At 34.4% G+C, this 27,709-nt stretch overlaps 1 protein-coding gene across 1 annotated transcript in view; it reads right to left on the bottom strand.

Moving 5' to 3' along the window:
• Nucleotides 1-27,709, bottom strand: part of RSRC1 (arginine and serine rich coiled-coil 1) — a 371,133-nt gene that overhangs the window by 35,850 nt on the left and 307,574 nt on the right. The gene's annotated exons all lie outside the window — the stretch shown is intronic.

Below are 27,709 nucleotides of genomic sequence, written 5' to 3'. Positions count from 1 at the left end.
GGGACAGTGAGTCTACTGGAGGAACACAATGGGATGGATGGGTAGTTTGACATGTCCAGCTGAGGTTTATGATGATGAAAATAAAAAGAAACCAGTCTGTTAATAAATGCTAAGATCTGTGACTTTAAGGCCATGTTTCATCTACTATAATACACAGCTGGGACAGAGTGTCAGTGTCATATTAAAGAATCAGTTATGAATCTTGTTTAGTATGTCATGGAATAATGAGAATCATTTTTCCATGAGTACTTACTAAAGAATCTGACAATTATTTGGTGGTATCAAAGACACCATCCAAAATTAACATTTCATATAAATAGTTCTTTTGCTTTTATAGTACGTTGGTATTAAATCATTATTTTTAACTTCAATTTTGCAAAATATAGTCTTCTTAACATACTATGGGAAGTGAGTGAGTGTGGTGTGCAGCAAGGAGGTGGTAATGGTTGCGGTGAGAACAGGACAGCCGAGTGAACGTCACTGAGGTGGATGTTAGCTCACAGGATCTTATGGATTGAAAAATCATGCAGAAGGCTATCACTGTAGTTACTTCCTCCATGAAGCCTTCCCAGGTTATTTTAATAATATATTTTATGCCATAGAGACCCGAGGGAAATATGCCAACCCAACCTCTGCTAAAAGGAGCTGCAGACACTGACAGCAATGGAAGAGGACCCTTAACAGCTTCCTCCTCATCTGCTGTGTACAGTCAATGAGGAAAGACAGTTCATCTTTTTCAATTGAATGTCACTGACTCACACATAGTTGGGGAAAAACAGAATAATAATAATAAGTAAGCAAATCATCTATGTTCACCTATAAAAAAATAGAACATTATCTGGATAGAAATGTAAAATATCCCATCTACACGTATTTTAAAAGAAGAGGGAAACAAAATGACATTTATTAAGTATAACAACTATTCATTAAGTATCACGACTATCACACAGACTTTAGTTACATATTATGGAGAGTTGAGTAAGAAAAATGAGTGATAGAGGGGAAACAGACACAGAAAAAGAGGATGGGGAGGCATATATGACATGAAGAGACACACAGGAGGCATGAAAAAGGAAGGAGAAAGAACAAGAAAAAGATGAAAGAGAAGAGATGGAAAGCAAATAGCATGGGGAGAGACAGGGAAAATCTTTGGCCTTGTGACAAGGCAGATGATCTGGCAAAGCGTAGCCTGGTTATCACAGCCTTGAGGTTGGTGAAATCTCTCAGAAGCAAAGTCCAAACCAATTTAACACTCCGTAGTGAAAGGCTAATATTTAAAACAAACGAACGAAACAAAACAAAATCCAAAGAACCAACACACAAATCCTTAATGCCCTGGATTAAAAACTGAGATATGAGGGGTGGCCGGATGGCTCAGTTGGTTAGAGTGCGGGCTCTGAAAAACAGGGTTGCTGGTTCGATTCCCACATGGGCCAGGGAGCTGCGCCCTCCACAACTACATGGAAGACAACGAGCTGCTGCTGAACTTCCGGAGTGGTGGCTGGATGGCTCAGTTGGTTAGAGCGCAAGTTCTTACCAACAAGGTTTCCAGTTGAATTCCCATATGGGAAGGTGGGCTGTGCCCCCTGCAACTAAGATTGAAAATGGCTGAGCTGCACCCTCCACAACTAGATTGAAGGACGATGACTTGTAGCTGATGGGCCCTGGAGAAACACACTGTTCCCCAATATTCCCCAATTTAAAAAAAATTAAAAACTGAGATATTATAAGAATTCTTATTAAAAGTTCTTGGTTACAATTTGAAAACTCTAGCATTCTTTTAATTTTTCCTCCCCCCTCTTTTTTTCTGAATAGAGACTCCTAATCCTGCTACAAAGCAACAACTGTCACGTTTTATTTCATACACAGAGAAGGCCATCTACTTTCATCAAGCAACCACACTCTTTTATGGGCTTTCAAGGTGCTGCTACTCACATGCTGGATTTAGAACAGACATTCATGGTATCCCCCATACACATTTTCTCTCTGGGTAAATCTCTAACCCTAACAAATTTCGGGAGGGTTTTTCTCTGTTAAGGGTTTGTAACTCTCTGCACGATAAGGCCTCTATATTTGGAGAGCATCATTTCCCTACATGAATCACTTGGTTTCAGCCCTGCTAAACTCCATTCAGTTTGCAATTATTTGAGAAACCACGTTGTCTTGTCTCTAGGTTTTACAAATGCTGTGTCCTCTACGTGGATCATTCCTATCCCTTCCCTCTTTTGTCTAATTAACTCTTATTTAACTCTTATCAACACTCAGCTTGGAATTTACCTTCTCCAGAAATTCTCCTTTGACCCATAAATCTGATTAGGAACCCTTCAATGAACTTGTACAGTATGCAATTCTTTTCAAGTCCTTTTCTGAGGCTGGAATGTCTATTATCTAGTCTTCACAAAGTGAATTTTACGTCTGCAAAACTCAGCTCAAATGCCACTCCCCATGAAGCCTTCCCAAATCCCTACTGATTAGAGTTAATGGTTTCTTTGAAACCCCAACCTGGAATTTACTTTATTCTCCTTACATTATAGTTTTATACATTTTCTCCCTGACTAGCTGATATACTAAAAAACAACTGAGATATCTGTACTCCCATAGAATGCAGCACCTAGAAGGGTAAGTTGGCTGAGTGAATGGACTAGATGAAATTAATCCTAGGTAGGAAGCTGACTTGAGAACTACCGCCCCGATTAAACCAAGACAGGGTTAATCTAGGAATGATATCTACTAGGTGGAAGGCGCTTCCAATTGAGTGGAAAGACCACAAATTCTAAGCAGTATGAATCCCGTAAGACAAAAGACTGCTGCATAAAAAAGTGCTATAGTAGCTGAATAAAGTCATAAATAAAACAGTATATTATAAAAAATTTCTGGCAGTGACCTGGTAATAGATTTTGACTGAATTGATTACTCACTGACAGTACTCAACATAGTCCTGCAAATGCATCAGCTATGTAATGAACAGCTATTAAGTTTATTGATTTTCTGATTTCCATTGATAGCTAACAGGCCAAAGTTACACATCAATATTTGTGTTGGTAATACCCAAGAGCTAACAATTTTGACACATGAAAACCTCAAAAGTCTGAACAGTCCAAATTAACGGAAATTTCAAGGCCAAACCTCAGAATTTAAATGAAATGCCTAACAAATGAATCTAATACATTTAATAACTCAGTGAAGTCAGTGTGGATCATTTTTTTCCTCCAACAAATTTTTAAGGTTTCCTTTATCCTAATGCCGGGATCATTTCCTAACAGGTATGCTCTCTATTGCTTTCCACAACCAAGATTTTGAACTTATGGAGCCACCAGCTAACATCTGGATAAACTTTGGAAAGTCCTTTCATATAGTTAGTTCTTACAAAATCCCTGTGAGATAGGCATTGTTTTCTTTCACATGAAGAACTGAAGCTCAGTGTGATTAGTGATATGGCCAAGTAAGCAGAAAAGTCAGTTTGCACATGTAGGTCTTTCAATTAAAAAATAACCTAAAATAGTAAAGGACCATTTCATCGTTCCACTTCTAACACAATTTTTCACTGCATGTTATGTTTCATTTGTTGACTATACTATTACTGATTTTTACAGTATGAAATCTATGTTGGAAGGCAGCTTCACTCACCACTGTGCCACCAATGCTGCTCTACAAAATTTATTCTGCATTCTGCTTTTTCATCCTTATTTAACCAATAAATCCTCTTAGTGCCAGACCATTTCTGGAAAAGAATGGTACATTTTCAGAAGATTCAGCTCTCTCACTGAATGCTTTCATGGGTCCCTGTTCCCCTTCTGCCATCTTAAAGGTCTATTCCAGTGGTTCCCAAAGTGTGGTCCCTGGATCAAAGCATCATTGCCACCTGGAAATTTGTTAGAAATGCAATTATTAGTCCCCATCCCAGACCTACTAAATCAGCAACTCTGACAGTGGTACTGTACATTTCCAGGTGATTTCAAGGCCCACTAAACTACATTTTGTCTATATAACACATATGTGTGCGTGGAGATATGTAGTGTATATATGTGTATAAATATGTTTTGTATTATATTTTTAACTATATCATAGTATTAGAATTACCTTCTTATGATGTTGATTTAAGCCAGGGCTCAGCAACATTTTTCTAGAAAGAGGCTGACAAGAAGTATATTAGGCTTTGCAGTCTTCTGCTGTAACTAATAGATTCTGCTGTTGTAGCACAGAAGCAGGCACAGACAATACGCGAACAGTGAGTGTGGCTTTTGTTCCAATAGTACTTTATTTACAAAATCAGGTGGTGGGCTGGATTTGGCAGGTCAGCTGTAGTGCGCTGACCCCTGATTTAAGCTGTCATTAAAACACAATTCCATTACCTGAGCTTTCTGAGTGACTGAGGGCAGTGTGCACATAATCAGGAACCAAACGTTTCATGAATAATTCACACTGGAGAAATTGCTTTATAAGAATAAAATACACATAATGTGATAAATTAAGATTATACATATTCCTTTAAAGGCACCCACAGAATTAAACTTCAAAGATCCAAGCTTTTTGAGGGGAAAGATCTTAGAAGTGCCTGTTCGGGCCTAATAAGGTGTTATGTACTTAAGCATTCGTTAATATCTGTTTATTGACTGACGAGTGGGCTTTGTGACAATAGAAATATTCTACTTTGTCAACTGTTGTTGTTTAGAGCCAAGTTTATTCTTTTTTTATGGTACTGAGACAACATATTTAAAAAAAATAAAAGGTTTGGGATATATAAACCGAGTTTGAATCCTAGTTCTTGCCATATTTGTAGTATTACTACAGGAAAATTACTCAACCTTTCCAAGACTCAGTTTCCTTATCTGTAAAATGTTATCTACTTTAGCAGATTCTTATGAGCATAAAACTAAATGAGAGAACATATATTAGGTAGGGTGCTTGGCATATTATAGGTCTCTTTGTTATGGCTGCTAAATCCTCAGAATAAACTATTTCAATATTTCCCTAACTGCATTCAAGATAAAAGGGAGAATATTACATTACTGAAGTGGTAACGTAATTTCAAGAATTTCTTTGCTACACCTTTTAAATACCCCTTTCCCGCCATTTTTATAACCTCAGGTGTAGTTTTCATTCTAGTCTTAAATCTTTCTTAGTATGACTTCTCTGGATAGATCAAAATAACTATTTGCTCTAATTTGGCCCATGTATGGTACATTACTTCAAAACTGAAAGAGTTGTGTTTGAAGTCACCCCAAAAGGGAAGTATGGGACAAGAAAATATTTCCTATATTCCCGGCTCAGACTTCCCTTTCCCTTTTCACCCCCCAACAGAAAACAAATTAAAAGTCAACCTCAAAACATGAATACAGACCCTGACTAAAAGGGCTTCAAAGGCTTCTGCTCCTGAGCTGGGAGAATGACAGTTCATTGGCTCCTCCAAAGTAAGGTACTCCCTCAGCAATTGCTTAGTTGTGAACAATGACCTACTGCTTCAGCTCAGTAGGTGATGATTAGGGCTTCTTGTAGCATTTGTTAAAAGAGATTTAACAAGTCTTACTTTACTTCAATCTGCTTCCCAGAATTCCCGACACTGCTGAAGATAAATGAAGGTGTACAGTATTTTAAACCCCCCGGAGTCAGGTCAGGAACCACGGAGTAGAGTGAATTATCATAAAATATTAGACTGCCTCTTTCTGCCTATTTCTGTAGTAAGGCTTGTCCCTCCAGAATAAGTTTTCCTGATAAAAATGGCCACTTTTTTTTTTTTTTTTTTTTTTAAAGCAGGGTGACATTTACAGCCTCTTTTGCTGAACCATAGTCTTAGAAACACTTTCCTCTCCTTGGCCTCGTTTTGCTTCCCCCCCTTCACCACTGCACATTTCTGATGAGTTGGGGATGGGGATGATGGGGTGGGGTTGAGGTGGCAGTGGAGATAAGGGAAAATGAATTCTTAGTTATAAAGACAGCAATGAGGCAGCTGAACTAGTACACATGAGCTTTAGGAATCCTCACAGATCTATCATTTTATGACTTTACTTATTTCTAATGGGAAAGAGAGGAAACAAAATGGCACTTAGAAATAAATAAAATGTTAACTTGAAAAGTATCTGAGACAGAAATCGTTTAACCAGAACTCAGTGGCAATTCATAGGAAAAAAGGAAAAATAACAAGAGAACCTCACCACCCCTCCAGCCTACTTCTGGACAACGTCCTGGAGCAGAACACGTTTAGATCTACTCACTACACCGCCTGCAGCTATCGAGGGAGCATTCTGTAGTGAAAACAGCTTAAGCGTAGCTTTGGCCAGATCTGTGCAAAATCATCTAATATCAGAATGAGAACAGTACTTGAAAACGTATCATGACTCTAAAAACTACTTAAGGTCTTACTTAACACTGTTAGGAAAGGCTTATATTAGACACAACTTATAAATTTAACAAAAAAACTTCATAAACAAATGCTACTGAGATATGACAAACTCTCTTCAACATATCAAAATAGCACCCTCACTTTTTGTATTCTACAAAGAAAGCAATACTTCTGGATAAAGAACATAACATTCTACTGAGAATGTTCCAACCGATACGGCCAGGTGTCAAAAAAGTACCAAAGGTTTTCACTATTGGTATGTTCTGTGATCATATATGAAAAGTACACTACGTTACCTTCACTTTTGCTATTTTGGCACATAATTTGATAATCAAAGATGACAGTACTTGTCCAGTAATATTAAAATTATTATACATTCAAGATGGTTAATCAAATCTAACTAAAATTTTAGGTTAAAGTCCCCCTTTAGGAATTGCCACTCAGTTATACAATGTTAATAGGGCCAATTATATTGAAACCCTTACCATTCTTCATTTGGGATCTAGAGCCATACATTCTTAGGTGAAAAAACAAAAAGCCCCCCAAACAAACAAACAAAATGGTGCACCCATAACCCTGGATAACTCTGAAACTGACTGAATTATCTGGCTGTGAAAGCCAGTTTAAGTTTATATCTTTCCTCAAATAGGGTGCTATACACCTTCCCACTATACCTCCACTTAATGTAGGTACCTACATTAAGAACTCTTCTCATTTTTATTTCAAATGCAAAAAAAGAGTCTTTAACGGGCAAAGACGTTTTCACTGAAAGTGCTGCTATAGCTATCACTTTATTTCTCTTAGAGTGCCTTCTTTGGGCCTATTTCCTGGCAGACAACAGGAAATGAGATATCTATCATATAGATCACATAACTGGGAAAACCATGATAAAATTACCAGTTTCAGTTGACCTCAAGGTAGGGCAGCTAAAGATAATAATTGAAAAGCAAATTTTTTATATAATTTAATGGACTGACCTCACTTAAGTATCAGAATAATAAATGATGTCTCTCCACTCCCCCCACAAATTATTAGAGAAGTTTGTCTTCAACTGCTAACATTACACTTAGTGAATCTGTTATATTAAATTAGTGCTCGATGTTGCTGTTAATCTTTGTCCCATTAAGTTATAAAAGCAACGTGTTTAATAGCTGCACAATCTTCACAATCTTAGCTGCACGTATAGATGAACGCTAATCAAGATCACTCAGCAGGTCAGCAGATTAAGAGCAGAGTCAGTCTCCATCTCCTGGGCTCCAGGCAGAAATTTCTCTCCGTTCACCTACAGATCTGTTACATGTGATCTTAACACTGTCCCATATCATAAGGAAATATACACATTATGGAGTCTAATATCTACTTTATCTACATTAAATAGATACAAATGATAGCTGTACATTATTGGATAATTCATTCTTAATTTGCTTCTAATAAAATATTTACTACTACACAGAAAGACAATATCTATAAATATACAAACAAAAGAACAAGAATTCATATCGCTACATTTTGCTTTTATTTTCTGACAAGGTGCCCATTTTGCTTCATTTTAAATATACAGAATGATTGACAGAATTATACTAAAAGTAATTCCAGTTTGTTTTTAAAAAATTTAAGGTAATAAAGAAATAGATTTTCAATTAAAAACAAGCCATAGCACTCTGTTTTCATTGTAGCTAGTTTCATTATAGTTACCCAATATCTCCTTTTACTTTTTTTCAGGACATAATGGATAATGTTCTTCGGTTTTTCTGTGATAAGAAAACACTTTCATTCAGTATCTCAACATTTCCTAGTTCAGAAACTCAACTACATTATTTTTCAGAAAGTTAATAAGATACCAATCCCTTTTCCTGTTTTACTATCAAATCATCCAATTTTTAAAATCTTTTAAAAATGATACAAAAAAAACTACAACCGCTTAATAGCAGATGAAATACATAATTTCTTTTAAAGGATGATTGGGATTTGACACAAGATTAATAACTCAACCAACAATATTCCACATAAAATGAATGTATCTTTTATATCATACACATTATACTTAAATTCTAAAATAAATTAATTTGACATATTTACTGAACTTTCATTTAAGTGTTTGTTTCTTCTATATACTGTATAAGTACTATGGCATATCAGATCCACTGTAGCTTTATTTTATGCTGTTATGTATACCTGCCTAATTTGTCCCCCATTCTTTTTCTTCTAAAATGTCAATATAAAGATGAAGCATACGTATACAGAGATCATAGCTAATGCCAGATGTTGAGAGAGTCTCCTGTGACCAAAGATTCCACACCAGGTGGTTGAGCCAGCTTAATGAAGCAACACATGCTCGGGAGGAATACAAAGGGTGGACTTGGGGGGACCTGCTCTCATTTGGTTATTTATGAAAGTATGGAGAAGGATCTGAAAGCAAAGTAAAAATAAAATTAAATTCAAGGCTTCCCATTTACATAGCAGAATATTTTTTGGTTAAGGTTTTAAAATTTGTCTTCAAAATTAAGGCTGAAGAAAAAAATATTTTATGTATATATCAGTGATATCATTAAATATATTTCCGACTCCTCTACCAAGAGATACACATGAAAATAAGCAACTTTTCTTTAAGTGGATTAAAATAAAAACATGATTTCTTAGGATTTACTGTGCTTCTTATATCAAAAGTCTTAAAAATGTGAGTTCAGGTCAGTGCTATTACAACAAACTTCAGTAAATGGACTGACCATAAAGCACGACCTTAGGCAATAACTAATGAACCTGAGAGCATTTTAATATATTTTCTTATCACCAAGTGAAGCACTTTAAGTTATTACAGCTAGGCTGCATGACCTCATGCAATTGAATCATGCTACAGCCAAATAGGCTAATGTCTTTGATAGCAATTAGATAAAGGCAGGATGTTAACTTTTACTTTAAGAAGTGTTAAACAAAGAGACTCATCTCCCGGCTTAACTTAGTTAGAACTAAGCTACTCATTTAACAGTAAAGGTTAATGTGGGAATGGCCTCTTTCACCTGTCAAAAAGAAAATTAATTTTATTTTAAAAATTATCAGGGAATTTTATTTGTGTAACAGACACTTTGCTAGAGTTTCTAAAGTTACTAAAAACATCTTGATGTACTCTAATACCTAATAGCTAAGCAGATCAGATCCTCTTTAATGTGTGAAATTTCCAATATGTACAGCATGGGTTGAGAAAAATCCTCGTTAGTCATCATCACAAAGAATAGCTTATCTGAGTTGAATATGGTGGGTCACAACAGAGAAATTAAATGATACAATGGTACAATAAAATAATGTGATACAGGCACTAATATCATATTTCATCAAATCTAAGATGCCATTGGTTGTAATACACAATTCTTTTATACATCAATAAGAAAGAAAAAGCTTTCAAACTATGGCACAGTGCTTTCTTATTACTTGGAATTCTTTATGCTTATTAAAAGAGCTCTTTTAGACTGAAAAACAGATTTTTAAAAATTATATATCACTCTTGGACATGTATAAAAAGAACGATAAAAAAATCACTTAGGGTATTTCTAAAACTCTTACACATTCAAAATTTGATTTTTATGAATCTTTCAACTTAGGGTTGTTGGTATCTATGTTCTCTTTGCTATCAAGAGTATTTATGAGGCAGACTTTCTTAAAAGAGGGCTCTACTCTTGGCTCTGGGGTTTTCTGCCAAGTCACAGACACCCATTCTGCAAGTTTCGAATGGAAATTAAAAAAAAAAATCAAAGTTTGATTGGAAATTTCGGCACTTTCAAAATTATACTGTTGACTATTTAAATAATCAGTGACTGGTTAAAAAAAGAATACATGACTACATATTCATTTTTGTGGTAAATTGTGATTGTAAATGTTAGTTTAACTGTTTAGAGCTGTTGTCTGCAAAAGCTTGTCGTTGCGGCAGTGCTGGCTGAAAATCAAAATCACCTGAGAAAATTTAAGAAAATATATAGGTTCTTGGGTTGACTCCCTCAAAATTCTGAAAAATATAAGGTGTTTGGAATCTAAATATTTTAAAAACCACCCTCAGGTGATTCTGACGTATGCCAGGTTTGGGAAGCACTAGCATATAGTTTAGAGCACGCTGCTGTGGACGTCAAGATCACGATCCAATTGCTGTGTGGGCTAGTTAGCTGTAACGTAGTAAAAGGAGCTCTGAATGTAAAGTTAGAACATAAATTTTCAAGTTCCGCCTCTACTTACTAGTTGTTCGACCTTGAGTAAGTCACTTAAATTGTCCGGTTTCCGTATTTATAAAATGAGAATACATAATTCATAGGGTTGTTGTGGGGCTGAAATTAGGTAACTTTATGTTTAGGTACTAGCACTGGTAAAAACACTTGGTATAAATTCAAAAAATGTTCCCTCACCTCCCCCACCACCTACATGTTTACTCCAGGCTTGTTCATGCTGACAGATTTGAAAAATGTAAGCAATTTCCTCAAGGCATTCCCCAATTCTCTCAGCTGCAAGTAATCTCCCCCCTTCTCACAGGCAGTCTACCTGTATTTCCTTACTGGAGCTTATTTCTCGTCTGTTTTATACGTATTTATGCACATAATATATCCCCCCTAATAGGCTGAAAACTTTTTTAGAGCAAGAACTTTGCCTAATTTATCTTCAGAACCCTCACATTTAACACTTAGCAAGGCTGAGATCCAGTTTCAACATTGACCTCTTCCTTTAAACCACCATTTATTGTAAGAGGTCACTGCTGCTCAGTCAACACTAAAAGTCAAGGTAAGGGGCATCAGAATGAGATTTATCAATTAGTCATTAGATCAACTAACATTTACTTGAAGGCTGGTAGCGGAAAAGACATTTAAAGCAAGAGTAATGATACGCATTTTCTTAGTCTGAAAACATCTGTAATGACCTGGGGAAGGGATGAAGCTGTGGTATATACAGTACTGCTTGATGCTTGAAGAAATGATAATCAGCATGGCTGCCAAACAGTCAAGTGAGCCCATATGATGAAACGAAACTTAAATCTGTCTTTGATGCTTATAAACAAACCTTTAAGATCATGTCACAACTTCTTTCAAGCACTCTATGGGAATTTTACATACATGCGGACTTCACATCAAGTCAGGTAGAAAACTCTTTTTAATTAGTTACAATTTTCTTCTGTAACTAAAAATCATTTAAGTTACAGTTGACATACAATACAATGACTATATTATTTTCAGGTGTACAACACAGTGGTTTGACATTTATTCTGTACTTTTCACTGTTCGGGGAAAATGTCTTTGAATAAAAACTTCGGATGATTGAAAATCATGCCCGTCTAATCTGTAAGAGCCAGCATGTGTTGGAAAATGATTAAGCCCATGTAAATCTACCATATGACTAGAAATAATTCACCAATCTTTCCAAACACAACTTTGCGGTGGTAGAGTCATCAATTGCAAAAAGTAGCCGGACAGTTACTGTCAGATGTGAGGAGAAAAAAACAAACAAAAATCCCCCCACACAACTTCAGAGCTCATACGCTGAAGTAAGTGGGAAAAAGGGTCCCTGAATGAAAAGCGCAATCTAACTCCAGCCATGTGGGTTTTTAATTCACAGGAAAAGGCAGGATCAGAGGCAGATCCGGTGTTATACATTGCTTTGGTGCTTAGTGAGAGAACAAATGCTATCAATGATCTTAATATATTCATATTATATCCTCTGTAGAAGATTTAAAAAGACATATTAGCATCAGGACTAAGCTAGCTTAATGTATGTAATAAAATATTTGCTTTTAGCACCACTGTTTATCTATTCTTTTAGAAGTAAAAACATCTGAATATTAAAAATGTGGAATTATTTCAGTAATTTGCCCAAAGTACAACCCACAATTACCTTTAGGTAATGATTGATGACACAACCAAGTGGACTTTTTATTAAACAAGATACATGAAGCGACCTACTATCTTCATTTTTAGGTTACCAGGGGAAAACAATTAGAATTTTTCCGAATCATACTGATATAGGTACAATAACGTGGATTGCTAATGAGTAAATATTGAGTAAAAAATGAAAAATGTAAGCAAGCCCAGTTGAGAAACGTGCACTATAGATTTAGGACCACGTTTAATTTGTTCAATATTTTGGTAAAATATTTAGCTTTCAAATAATCAATTAAGAAAAACTACCACATAGAGAGTTGCATCTTCTATTTTATATTCTAGCAAATATATTTGCTTGCTATGACTGGAAAATTAAAACTAGAACTCGTCCATTTTATGTAGGAATTATAGCACACATTCAGTGAAGTTACCGCTGAGCTTTTTCACCATTCTTAGACTTCAAGCTTCCCACAATGCCTATCTATATCTATTTATCTCTCTGTACTCTTATTTACAAGGAGTAATTAGTAGCTTCTATAAAATAATATTGTTACCAAATATTGATCAAAGCATTTTATAAGTTTTTCTGGAATAAAGCATTGAGTATTTGACTTAAAATTTTCAACCTCTGAAAAGCAAAAAAATATACTGCTGCTAGAGGACTGCCTGAAGAGATTAGAATGTATATAGTATTGTATGCACAGCTTAATCATGATTTTCTCACATGACAGGTTATTTTTACATTTTACAGACTAGCAAGTCTTTGTAATGGTGTATGTGGATTTCACTCTGTTTTGAGTGACATGGTTTACTTATTATATACATATATCTATATGTACCAATGGTTTACTTATTTTCATTTAAAAATGATAGTGAAATTCCCTTAATAACCAATAACATCTTTCTTGTTTGTACTCACTCATTCTTTCTGCCCACGTGGGCCTCACTTCTAAACTCATTCAAAATGATGTTTTCCAAGCCTGTGCCACATGACTTGTTCATATAAATGGAGCAAATTAAACTGTCTCCACATATATCCTATCACATTTGTAGCCCTGATTTCTCTCTTTAACACGTGGCCAAGACACCGTATTATCTGCCTGCAGAGGTTGACCTCAGGATATTAGATTCTGCCACATAGCTCTCTTGTACTAAACTGAGGGGAAACACTTAATCACCCCTGCCTTTTCAGGAAAAAATCAACTTTAAATTTGCCATGATGAAAAATCAATAAACCAGTAATTGCTTGGCTTATCATTGCGTGGAGGAACAAATTGGGAAGCGAAGCTTAGCGTCCACACAGATTTCAGTGAGACACATGGAGTTTCAGGATCACTAAGCTAGAAAAGGAAAAGGTCTCAGAGTGATAATTAAATCTACTCATGCTGATTTTCTGCCAAATTTATTTCCCAAGAGTATATAAAAATGTTTCACTGCTTACTAGTCAGGCATAACTAATCAAATCAACGCTACACAAACATATACAAGAAACAAAAAATGCAAATTCAAGACTGTAGGCATCAGAATAATATATTCTTGAGAATGAATATTAATGTAATGTTACTTTTAAAATTAAAAAAACTTTCTTAAATTTGTCTTTTTAAAGGTTTAATGTTTATTTCTTTGCTATGTAAATGCCCATAAAATTTTTTATTTACCAGCCAATACAACATTCTAATTAGTTCATAATTTTTCAACTCAAAATTGCAAGTTTTCAATTAAGCAGTAATGTTTAGGAATAAATCTCAAACTATGAAACATTAAGTATTTTCAATTCCCAGAATGCTCTTTCTAGCTCATTTTACTTGGGTTCTCTATGCTTTGCTGATGCAAATACATGCTATCATATGTAAATCAGTCCATTATTCCCATATATTTTCACCACATTGAATGTGAACTACCAGACCTGTTATCTAAATTAGGCTTTACAAATAAACACAGATCTATTGTCTATGAAACAAAATGAGGACTATACATCATCAACAAGGAAAACACATACCAACTGAAAATATTACTATAAGTAGAGATTTAAAATATTACTACCACTAACAGACCTAATTTAATGCAGCAAATTAGTATAGTTCCAATGGAAGTGCAAATGTAATCACACTCAAACATTCACATTAAGAGGAGGAAGGAAGATGAAGCTTTTTCTTTTTCTTTTGTTAAAAAATGATTTTATGTGTGTCCTTCATCTGGCTACTGGGACTATGATAATTAAAACATTTAAAACAGCACAAGCCCCCCAGTCTCTAATCTGAAGCTCAGGTCAGCTGTCTGTAGATTCTAATTTGTCCTCCATTTGTATTCATGACAAGAAAATACTGAATATTTAACAGCAAACCAGCAGGAGGGGGTATTGTGGGTTTACAGGTTAAATAATTTGATTTTTGTGCAGATTACATGTAACATCCAACATCTAATCTCACACCTGATTTGGCAATACAATTATAACAAAAATAGTGTAGGGGCATTGTAACTATAAAGTGGAGAAATAAGAACTTTTTTCCAGTGGGTTGAGAAACAATAATTTTATTTAAAGTATTGCATTTGGTTACTATATTTCTAAGGTCTAACTTTTTAATAATAAAGGTGAAATGACTTTACAAAGCATGATAGCTGATAAGAAAAGTGTAATTTTCATCGTCTTTAATGGGTACTGTAGGTACCATTCATTTTAGCTCACTAAAAAGCAGTCACATATGCAAATACAATATAGGGATATTGAGGAGACTTTACGAAGTTTTCTAGTCCATTCTTCTGCCTTTAGGCAGGACTACACTGGAACAGCAGCTTTGTTTTGATCTAAGATAAACCTCCATCTGTTGAAAAATCCAAAAGTGGTTTCAGGAGAAATGACTGCTTCTTAACGTTAGGTGGGGAAAGAGTAATAAAATGGAAAACTAGAAGTTGAAAAATTTGATTTCTTTATAATCAAATGGATTTGAATATAAACATTACATTAAAAAATTGAATCAAAGAATAATATTTGTTAGATTAAGACTTATGTTACACAGGTAAAACATTAAGTATTATTAGAGCACTCAGTAGAAGAAAAAACAAATAGATCAATATAGCTGCTGAGGATTTTATCCAAAAAGTAAATTAAAACAAAAGACTGAAAACTATATAATCAAATTTTCTTCATAAGTGTGGTTTATCACACTAATTTGTTAATTATTGAAAAATTATTAATTTCAATAAAACTGAGGACAAAACAAAGACAAGCATTACAGACAACAAATAGGAAATATAACAGTAAAGGATTTTATTAAGCAATTTCTAGATTGATGAGATCCAATGTCACGTTTTAAAAATGAACTCTTGAGTTTTTAGAATTCCTTGGGGAGTCATCATTTTTAATTATTCCACTACTTGCCCTGTGCTGGGTGCTGGGCATACCAAAGTCAACACACAAGCATGGTCTCCGCTCTTTTACAATTCACACTCCAGTGGAGCACACATTATTATTACTATTATTACCATTATCATCATTATTATTAGTTAATGATAAAAAGCAGGGGCATTGATCCAATTATAAAATGGAAACAGTATAGAACGAAAAAACAGGACATTGTCCATACTTTCAAGAAGATTTCAACACTTGTTTGTATACAGATTCATATTCAAAATAAATCTCAATTCGTTTGTTAGTTTGCTTGATTCCTGTCTTTCTTTAGTTTGTGACACAGCAGTTCTGTGGACTATTTTATTCTACCTCTCTTAGGGATTGGCAACTTCAATGTAGCTGATATGATTAAAAACAAAACAAAACAAAATTTCAATGCTACTGACCAACCTAAATTCCAAACTCACAGGCCTTCCCCAATCATGTGATTTAATTTCTGTTCTCTTGTGTGATTTGTGTAAACAATTTAACCATTTACAACTCAATTTCCCAATGTGTTAGATGGGAGAGCTGGACTAGAAAATCATTAAAGTTTGTTTATTCAATGAGCAAATTTTAATGAGTGCCTATGATTTGTCCTTTAGTGTTTAGCTACGTGAACATAGACAGCAGTACAAGGTGACCTGAAAATGCAGGAACAGGTGGATCACCAGTTCTAGCTTGGTGGGGGCTCAGCGAGTGGTGGGAACCAGTAAGACAACTTTACCTGATACCTAACATGACGTATGTTTAACAAATAGCAATCTACGATGAGCAAGGAAATTGTGAAAACTTTCTGTGGGGCTGAGTCAGAGGACAATATAAGTGGCACTGCTTCCTAGCAGCCCACACACCAGCCTACGAGACTAAAGCTCAAATGCGTCCTTCCTCAAAATAGCAAGGAGATTCTCTGTTTCTGCAGGCCCTTTCTAAGAAGAGCTCAGAGCTGCATTTCCTTCTAAATTGGTTGCTTTAAAAATCTTAATTCTGTTGAATTAGATTCAAATTAGAAGTTTCAAGGGTCTCTATTTCGTTTCCCCTAGGATTTACAGAGTTCCTGAGGAAATACTGGGGGTACCAAAAAAATGTATACATGTTTTAAGAGATGTCATCTATGTATTACTTTTCAAAGTTGAATTGAATTACGGTAGCAATACATAGTATGATGTTCACTCAAAAGATGGCATTAATCAAATGAATGCTAGCGTCACCATGTGACAGACAGGACAGTCAAAAGAAATGGCAGAAGCATGGTTGCCGTTGGAGGAACACAAGACCACCGAGACATGACAACTTAACTCGATGAGAATTTGCCAGGACAATGGATAGGATGAAGAGGTGCTTTGAGTTACCCCACGTTCTACTGACTTAACACCCCTTGACTTCTACTTATGGGGGCCCTTAAAGCTTGTGGTGTACCACAGAAAACCGGCTACACTGGCGGTAGTTTGGAAAGAAATTGAAATGGCAAATGCAGCGATACAAGTAAACACTTTGGTCGACGTTGCTCAAGCAGTAGTTTGCCATAATCAGAAGTGTCTGGATGCTGATGGTAACCACTTTGAGCACCTCTTGTAATTGCAGAAGTCAAATGTGACTTGTATTCATCTTTTGTTATCGGTATATTTTGAGTACTACAATTTTAATACAGTTTTCTTCTTTCTTAAAATGTGTATACATTTTTTTGGCACCCTCTGTATACCTGTGATGATATGCTCTGAACTATGCAGATTGCAACACCCCGGGATAATCACTTTATGATAATGAATTAAACCATGTTTAAAAACATAATGATAAATAATCAAAGACTTTAACTATAACCTAAGAAAGTTTAGAAAAGTACATCCAAATTTTGGTTATTTTGCAGTGGAAGTGGAATTAAGGTGGTATTCTTCCAAAACAAAAACAAAAAACCACTACGTGTGCATTTACAGTTTTGTGATAGTCACATTTCAAGGTAAAATAGTTCAAAAACAAATTCATGTAAAATGCACAAATTGAATATGCTTTCAGTACACTGAAGTTATTCCCAAAATGTCAGTTACTGATAAGCAGGCTATGCTGTTTATAATTTGCCTACTTTCTATCTAAGAGACTGAAATATAAAAATTAGAAAAAAATTTTTCTCATTTAGAGTACTTTCAAATCCAATGTATGATTTTTTTCTCCAAACATCTCCATAGATATTTTAGTAATAAAAGGAAGGTTTATACAATCTTTTTTACTTTAAATACATTAAATCCTAGATTAATTAAATGACCAGGCTAATTGAAGGCTAAATTAATTAATCCAGAGAAAGAACAAAACACTTTTAAAATGTATAATTGGTTAACCTTCTCAACTTTAGGTTTTTTTATTCTTTTGAAAGAAATTCAAAATAATTTATATTAATTTATGATATATCTCTATCTTTCCAGAATAATTGATTCCAAAGCTTCTAAAATAACATATTTCTTTTTCTTATAGTTAGAATTTTACTACATCCAGATACAATAACAGATGGAGAACTTTAATTTTTAGGGGAAAAAAATCTCACCTCCTATTTGTATGATTTCTTTTTTCCCATGTAGTTTTGTATGTTAGGGAAATTCTGCCTGGTTCCAAAGGTGATCACTAAGCAAATACATGTGAAAGATGAACTTGAAGCAGCTAAACAGTTACCCTTGACTTGTGCTAAGGAAAACATTCTTTTCAATAAAAACATTGACAGCTTGAAAGCAAGATCTGTCATTTTAAAAATGAAGAGAAAATGAGGGGTAATCAGGATTTCTAGAATAGCATTTAATACCTGTTGGCTCAAAAATCTGTTAGTAATAAGGCCAATGCTAAGGGTGTGATGGATCAGTTAAATAAGTCATTTTACTGGCAACAGCACCAACATGGCGGCCCTAACAAGTCTGTGTGGTTTATCACGAAATGTCACAGGTAAAAGGCTCGTTCTTTCAGTGTAGAGACATCATTAATAGGAAAGTATTATCAGCAAATACAAGGAATTACTATTCTGAGTAAGGGACTGTGCAATCCCTGAGATTACAAAGTATGAATCACATGGTTTCTGTATTCAAAGTGCTATAATTCAGTTGAGGAGATGAGACTTAAAATAATGTGACTGCGGGAAGTGGAGTATAGCCTAAGGAAGACAGTCAGTGGTATTACAACAGTTACATAAGATGCCACAGGGGTAGTGGCTTGAGGGAGGAGAGTTATCACTTTGTGAGGGGTGTAAATGTCTATTACGTTGCTTTGTATACCTGAAACTAATGGGAAAAAGCCCCACTTATTTATACACTTGAATAAATTAGCTTTTTGTGGGGAAAAAAAATGTGACTGATTTTAAAAACCAAACCAGAACACATAAGTGTTTTCCCTCAAACATCCCTTATTCAAATGATATAGACATTGCTTTAGCACTTTGATTTTCATAGCCTATCACACAATCTTTTGAACAATCTAAATGTTGTCAAATTGGAGACGGGGTTATAGTTCTGTCAGTACTGTTAGACATTTGGAGTCATATCTGGTGAACAAAGGGCTATCAAGCTTGGTTAAACTATTTTTAGCAAGGCAAAAACAAAAACAAAATTGGGTGATGCTATAAAGTCACAAGGCTTAGTCCACTGTATGTCTTGAAAATTGATTCCATTAAAGGAGACAACAATAACTTGGAGGCAATAAAGCCCATCTCACTGATAAAAAACAATATACCGTATCAAATTATTAGCTATAAATGAATGGTGTAGAGCAGTGGTTTAAAAATGCCAATCTATGGCTTGGTGTAGACTGGTTAAATAACAACTGGGTCTGTCCTTATTCTTTTGGTCTAGGGTGAGGCCAGGGAATCCATATACTATATTTAAAAAGCTCTCAAGGATATTCTGCTAACTGTGACCATAAGGCAATTGCTGGAAATATTTGTTTGCTATGATATCATTAATCCAATGGATTTATATAATTTATTATAAATAATAGTTCCAAAAATAATGACACATACAAAAATTAATCCACAATGATAACATGCCACATGATGCTGATATCTTCCATAAATTTGTTTTCTTTTTGTTAATAAGTTTCTTCTGCTTAATTTTTTCCTTTCATCTTTTAGTCAACAACCTTCTATATATTAAATAATGAAAACAATAACACTCTCCATTTTCAACCTCTTTACCTAGATATATTGCTTTCAGAAAATAACTGATTAATAAACCATTGCTGAGAACTTCATATGTTAAAACTAAAAAATAAAAGAAGAAAATTTCTAGGACAAAACAACCAGATTTCTGATTCACAATCCTTTCTAGTAACTAGCTTTTCTTTACTTCAGAAATTTACCCAGGGTTTGACCTTGGCGGTTTAATCTACTGCTGAAAAACAAATAATCGGTGGGCAGGGAAGTGTGGGTTATAAAAGGGATATCCTATCTCTGTAGATACACAAGATCGTCCTTACCAGTAAGCAAAAAAAGAGATCTCAATAGGGAACATATAGTTCCCTACAGATAGAAGATGGGCATCAAAACAAGTAGATCGACAACTTGAAGTAGGAGGGGAACAGCAGTTGTCAGAATTGTTTTTGTACGATGTTTAAGACAGTCTCTATTTTATTATGTCTGAAAGTTTAATTTTTCTAGTTTTAATAAATTAGGATCTTTTCTGACTCTCCGCTATCTCTACAAAAGAAATTACTACTGTTTTGTTTTTTTATAAGTTCCTAGATGTGGGATAGGATTTGGTAATAATGTAAAATGACTCTGACTTTCCAGACAAAATGCTAATATTTTTTTAATTTGCCAAAGTGGTTGGAGTAATAAGATGCAATAATAGAAATTGACAAATGTGGGTTGGCAAGAGATTATAACTAAACTATTTACATTTTCTGCATCTCTTATTTTGAAGAATTATCAAACAGACACATCAATAATTCAAAGTTTAACAATAATGATTTACAAGAGTGGGATTTATAAAAAAAAGAGGAAATCAAGAAAGTATTACTTTGAAAAGTCTGTATATTCTTCATTCAAAAGTCTGCTCAAATGTCTTGTTATTATAGACGTTTCCTGAAGATACTATATAAAACAACAAAATCTCTTCCCCCAACCTATCTTTCACCATGTTCTACTGTTCTTCCTACCAGTTACCATCTTTTCTTATAGGATGTATTTACTTGTTCATCATGTTTCTCCCCACTAGAATGTGCTCCGTGTTTTGTTTTCTCCTGTAGCCCAGGACTAGCGTAATCTATTTGTTGAACAAATAACTGATTAACAACTGTAATATATACTATGAAAAGACAGCATGGGGTGCTATGAGTATAATAAGATGACTAAATTGTGAGATAAGAATATATAACAGTTCCTCTGAAGATACAACATTTAAGTTGACACCTGAAGTATTGACATGTATTAGCCAGGCAAAGAAGAGGGAGAACTGTCCAGCTTTCCAGGTATAGAGCACAGCATAGGTGAAGGCCTTCAAGGAGGAAAGTTTCCCCCTTTAGGAACAAGGGAAGAGGCCAACCGAAGTGAGTAAACATTCCCTGTTCCTACCTCCAGCATGATTTCGGACAATTGCCTTTATAGACATTTCATATAAATGTAATCATACAATACACAGTCTTTCATGTCTAGCTTCTTTAACCTAGCATAATGTCTTCCAGTCTCATTCATGCTGTAATATGTAACATGGATCAGTCGTTCATTCCTTTTTGTTGCCGAATAGTATTCCATTAGATGGATATATCACACCGTGTTGATGGATATTTGAATTGTTTCACCTTTTGGCTATTGTGAATAATGCTGCTATGAATATTTGTGTACAAGTCTTTGTATAGACATGTTTCATTTATCTTGGATTAAATATCTCCATGGGTGGGACTGCTGAGTCATTTAGTAAATTTATGTTTAACTTTAAGAAACTGTCAAACTGTTTTCCAAAGTGTCTTTACCATTTTACGTTCTAACAGCAATGTTTTACAATCTCTCCACTTTCTCCACATTATCTACAATACTTGCTATTTTCTCTCTTTTTGATTACAGCCATCTTAGTGGATGTGAAGTAGTATCTCCATGTAGTTTAAATTTGCACTGAGGCTGCAAAGTATAGAACTAAATAATTTATCTTTTTAATAAAGAAATAGAAATGGGGGTAACCACTCAGGTAAGTTATTTTTTTTAAATTTATTTTTCACTTACAGTTGACATACAATATTATATTAGTTTCAGGTGCACAAAGTGATTAGACATTTATATACCTTATGAAGTGATCACCAGGTAACCCTAGTACCCATCTGACACCATATTTAGCTATTACAATATTATTGACTATATTCCCTATACTGTACTTTACATCTCAGTGACTATTTTTATAACTATCAATTTGTATTTCTTAATCCCGTTCACCTTTTTCATCAATCCCCCCACCCTCTTCCCATCTGGCAACCATCACTTTGTTCTCTATCTACGAGCCTGTTTCTGTTTTGTTCATTTATTTTGTTTTTTAGATTCCACATATAAGTGAAATCATATGGCATTTGTCTTCCTCTGTCTGACTTATTTCACCTCGCATAATACCCTCTAGGTCCATCCATGTTGTTGCAAATGGTAAAATGTCATTCTTTTTTATAGCTGAGTAATATTCCATTGTATAAATGTACCACATTTTCTTTATCCATTCATCTATAAATGGAAACCACAATGAGATATCACCTCACACCGTCAGAATGGCCACAATCAATAAATCAACAAATAACAAACATTGTCAAGGATGCAGAGAAAAGGGAACCCTTGTGAACTATTGATAGGATAGTAAATTGGGACAGCAACTATGGAAAACAGTAGGGAGGCTCCTCAAAATATTAAAAATATAACTACCATACAACCCAGCAATTTCACTTCTGAGTATTTATCCAAATAAATCCAAAGATACTAATTCGGAAAGATATCTGCACCCCTCTGTTCATTGCAGCATTATTGACAATAGCCAAGATATGGAAGCAGATAAGTTTTCTTTTATTAAGAATGAACTAACTCCCACAACTGCAATTTGTGTGTATGAAAAATAATTTTTTTTTTTTTTTTTCAGGTCTGTTTTGACAGAACAATTTGGGTTTTCAGACAGTTCTACCTTCAGATGAACATCACTTTTGAGGCGTACTGTGCCCAAACCATTGATTATATGTAAGACCTTCTTTGAGTGCTTTATCACTCTTGGGATATATACTCATAAATTGACTTTGCAGCACTAAGAGCAAAGCAGAAAGTTTCTCTACACTTCAGTTCATATCAAAAAGGCTGAAGGAAGCCAAGCAATATTATACATATTCTAGTAAAGGATCCTAAATAAAGTCTATACTTGGGAAAGAGACTGTCATTTAAAGCACAGACCTAATGTTTTTTGGACAAAAATATGAACCACGTTTTTAAAAAGGATGTGACTTATAGTGAGTTGTGTTCAGATTAATTAATTAGTACTACATTGGAAAAACATCTAGTTTTCTCTGTAAATTATCTAGAGGATAAGTCTAAACGTTTTTAGAAGTTAAAAAAAAACACAAAACAAAACCCCAAAACCCCCCCAAAACACTGGGTAGTTCGATGGTTGTTAAAAATACTGAAAATCATTAAATGTCAGCCTTGAGTGGATCTAACCTTAAGGTAGTATTTTTTACTCTGTTCCTTTAAACAAAACAAACAAACAACTGCAAAATCCTTTTCTATAGGAGAGTCAGTCATTGAGCAACTACTGTCCATTAGCAAGAATTCTGTTTTGGAGCTCATGCTAAACATTAACTTCCCAATTATAAAATGAGAGTAATACTCCCTACCTTGCAGAACTGAGACGAGTAAGTTAAATAATATACGCTTGTGAAAACTCACTGAAAATAATGCAATCTTATGCAAATAAGAGGAAGAACTTATTATTATTTCATCTCCGGCCTAAAATATCCCTCTTTCCATCACGATTGTAATTCTGGAAATACAAATTCTGTAAAATTGCACAGAGAATCTCTTTACAAGCAAATGGGATGACTTTGCACATATGTAGTAGTGGTAGTAAGCATCTGTACAGGTGTAGGAAGTACCTGTAAGACTCTGACACCTGGACTCCGTCCTATCACTGAACTACATTATCTCTGACAAAATATGCTGATACCAATCTAAACAAATATCCAATAATAGAGAAATGTTTAAGTCATAGCATACCTGTAACTATGGACTATTATAGAACCATTAAAATATTTTCAAAGAGCTCTTAACAGCATGAGAACATAACTATATTATGTAACTAGTAAAAATACAGAATACAAAATTATATATATATGGAGGTTGAAAAGAGTGAGACGGATTTGTGAAGTGGGAGGTGGGGTGAGGTGCTTATACTCCATTGGCAACTTTTTACTATATAAAAATTCGGAGGCCTAGATAAAAGTGGCCTCCTCTGCATAGTGGAATATCTCTTCCAATTAAACTAACATTGTATATTCTGCATGATCTCGACATAATTAAAAAACAAAAAAAAAAGGCAGCAAACAAACATTAGAAGGATATACCAAAATGTTAGCAGAAGTTTTCTCTCTGGCTAGTAGGGTCACGTGCACTTATTTCCTTCTTTAAACTTTTACATATTGTTCATATTTCCTACAAAATAGGCTTGTACTATTTTTATAAAAAATGTAATTACATATTAAAGAATGTAATTATAAAATAAATAGGTAAAACAAAATGCAGTATACCAAGTCTCAAGAAACAAAGTTTCAAAATAAATTCTAAGTAGTATATCAATTCCCCAATTTAAAAAATTAAACAGTTAGATTAAAATCTGACAATTTAAATCTTCTGGTCTTCATGCTTCCCATCTTGAAAAAGATACATGCATGTCCAGCAGAATTTGGGGAGGGGATAAAATCCCTTTTAAGAGATACCATCACAGAATGGCACAGCGGGAGGTCATGTAGCATAGTGGTTGAGATCTTGGACTCTGGAGTTAGAACTGCACTTGAATATTTGCTTCACCGACTTAATAGCCGTATGAGCTCCTATTATTACTGTCCTTATTATAAAATTGGAACGCCATTTCTGTACTAGAGGATGTATAGTCTGGCTAGTAAACAATCTGGCTAGGAAAAAAACCCACTATTTTTAAAACTTTCTTTTCAAAAGTCTATTTGTTCCAAATCTGGAGTTTCATTTCTCAGATAATTTTATTTTTAAATTTTAATCAGAAATTTTAAGACTTGAAAGCACAGAAATAAATATAGATTGGCTTCTAACACTTAATTAGATGAATTCAGGCCATTTCCATAACTTGGATTCAAGTTTATAAACTAAATCATCATGAAGTCAGATTTGGCTCAGTTATCAAATCCACATTAACATGAATTCCATCAGTGTTTAGTGATTTGTGTTGGAAAACAGTGCTAAAAGGGAAGGTACTTCTGACCTAGCTTAATATACTCTAACGAAAGATGTGAAGAAATACATCACCCATATATATCACATGCTAGTTGTAAGCTGTAAATTATACATTAACCAGAAAAGTTATAGATAATTATATACTAAGTAAGAACACAAAATGTCCTCTAGAAATTCAAAGATACTTAAAGGAAAATGATCTATAAGGAGCTGAGAATTATTTATTGAATTCACACAGGATGTCAATTTAAAGACATTTAGTTGCTTCTAATTTTGAATGGCTGGACTTCATTTTATATTACTATAATATATTGACTTATCTTACAAATTTACCTAAAGAAAATTCCAACAACATGTGCAGTAATTTACTATCTTCAGTTTAACTATAATCATAGGCAAAAGCAAGACATCTTTCCAGGCTTTTAAATTTAAAGTATGAGAGTGATTTGGACAAGGGAGAGCCACAGGAGAAACCTATTCCAGAGCAATGTTTTTCAAACTGAGAATGATGACCCATCAGTGGGTGGTTACTGTTTTGTTTTGTTTGAAGATGCAATACAATCAGGAAAAAATATTGGAGTGGATAAGTATTTTTTGTAAATTTTTTTCAGTTATATATACATATGCCTATGTGTACTGGGTTGCAAAGTATGATATATCTCATACTGTGCGTTATATATTAAAAAGCTGAAGAGATGATACTCTAGAGAGAAGTTGAAAGAATGCAGGAGATTTTTTTTTTTTTTCTCTCTCAGTAAGAGCCATTTCAAGTTGTTTCAGAAAGAAAAGATTTATTTCAATCCACCAAGTAGATGCTGGTCAGTGGCATTTCTGTCTTAACGTTCTCAAAAAGATAATGAAGAGAAACCAACCTCACCCTGGAATTATTAAACAAACTGGATTTAAAAATCAACTTGACTTCAAAAAATCATCTGTAAATATGGTGGGTAAACACAAAGACTGGGTAAAACTAAATACAATAAAAATGATATGAGACATCTAGAATGTTACTGGCACACACAAGTTTTCTTTTTCACAGATCCGTATTTTAGGGCTTATTTAATGATGGTTCGTAGAGTGGATTTATTATTCCTTGTTTACATAAACAAGTATGTTTGTCTTTTCTCATGAACAATTCTGATGTGGTATTTTCTTGAAGTGTCTTAGTGTGTTTTAGCTCTGAGACTAATGAGCATATAGTATATTATCACTGTGGGGCTTTCTCTGCGTTGGTCAGCAGCACTACGGCAAGGCTGGTCCAAATTACAAGCAATAACGGTTGTATCAGTTGGATGGGATTCAACAAGATGACTGAATCCTCTCCTTTACTGTTACTCCAACCATTTCTTACCGTTTTCAATGTTGTTGCGGCAATCTCTCACAGCCTCAGAGAATCTGAGTCATCCAACCACTGAACACACTGCTGACTTGCCTTCACAAGCGATACACTGAGACTAGTTCTGTCTTAAGCAGCAAGTACAGATAGAGTTCTCTGATTCAAAAAGCAGAAGACTTAGTAACACCCTGGCTTTGAGGCGAAGACTAGCATTTCAAGCACTGCCTCAGACATGTGGCCTCATACCTTTTAAGCCTGGGTTCTGCTCTGATATTGCCCAAATCCTCTGCCTTGCTGCTGCTTGGTTTCCCAGTCTAGGATTCTGATTCCTATTACATGAGTTTCTTGAAATTCATCTCTCTTTCAGTACAGACTAACGTATGGTTCTACCGTGTTTTTCCGAAAATAAGACCTAGCTGGACAATCAGCTCTAATGTGTCTTTTGGATCAAAAATTAATATAAGACCTCGTCTTATCTTACTATTTACTTATTTTACTATTTTACTTACTTACTTAACTATTATATAAGACCCAGTCTCATATAAGACTGGGTCTAAGATAATACAATGTAATACAATACAATACAATAGCATACAATACAATACAATATAATATAATATGTATAATACTGGTCTTATATTAATTTTTGCTCCAAAAGACGCATTAGAGCTGACTGTCTGGCTAGGTCTTATTTTCGGGGGAAACACGGTACCTGAATCCCAGTTGCCCTATTGTTATGATAAATATCCAAATTCACAGGGGATGACAGAGAATAATTTTTTTTCTTGACATCGGAGATGTTTTCAGTTGGGTCCAGCTGATGATCATCTTGGATTAATAATAGTTTAGAGTAAAGTGGAAATGTCCAGACGTGATCAGATTATGATTTTATATAAACAAATTCAGCTTTCTCTATTCTAAAACAGTGGTTAGTTATCTAATCATACTAAATTTGCACAAATAATCAGAGTTTATAAAAATGATTTTCTTTGAACAATATTCTCTGTTTCTTAATTTTATAATTACATTGGAACAGCTGTAATTTAGAAAACATTTTTATCATGTTATGTTAATCCGCCAATTATCCCCCATCAGTTAGTAAGTAACATGGGTTTAGAAAAATAAGGATCTAGTACACCATATAATCTCATAAAAATAAACATATATAAGATCAAGAAAGGTCAATGACAGTAAACATGGTCACATAAATATATTTCTAATAGCAGAGAGAAACAAGGCTGATTTTCTGTAAGACTTTCTAGTAACACAATTCTTGGATGTCATTCTGAACCTCTAAGAGCAGGATTAAAGCTTGTTAGTTGCAAGGAAGGCTAAAAATATGTTTTGGGAAATAAAATACTTTTGGGATAAAATATCCTATTGAGAAGCT

The sequence above is a fragment of the Rhinolophus sinicus genome, chromosome 17, assembly GCF_057876585.1.
Source record: "Rhinolophus sinicus isolate RSI-liver-muscle chromosome 17, RSI-T2T, whole genome shotgun sequence".
In the NCBI taxonomy this organism is placed as follows: domain Eukaryota; kingdom Metazoa; phylum Chordata; class Mammalia; order Chiroptera; family Rhinolophidae; genus Rhinolophus; species Rhinolophus sinicus.
Note: the sequence above shows the minus strand (reverse complement) of the source record. Positions and strands in the feature narration are given on the sequence as shown.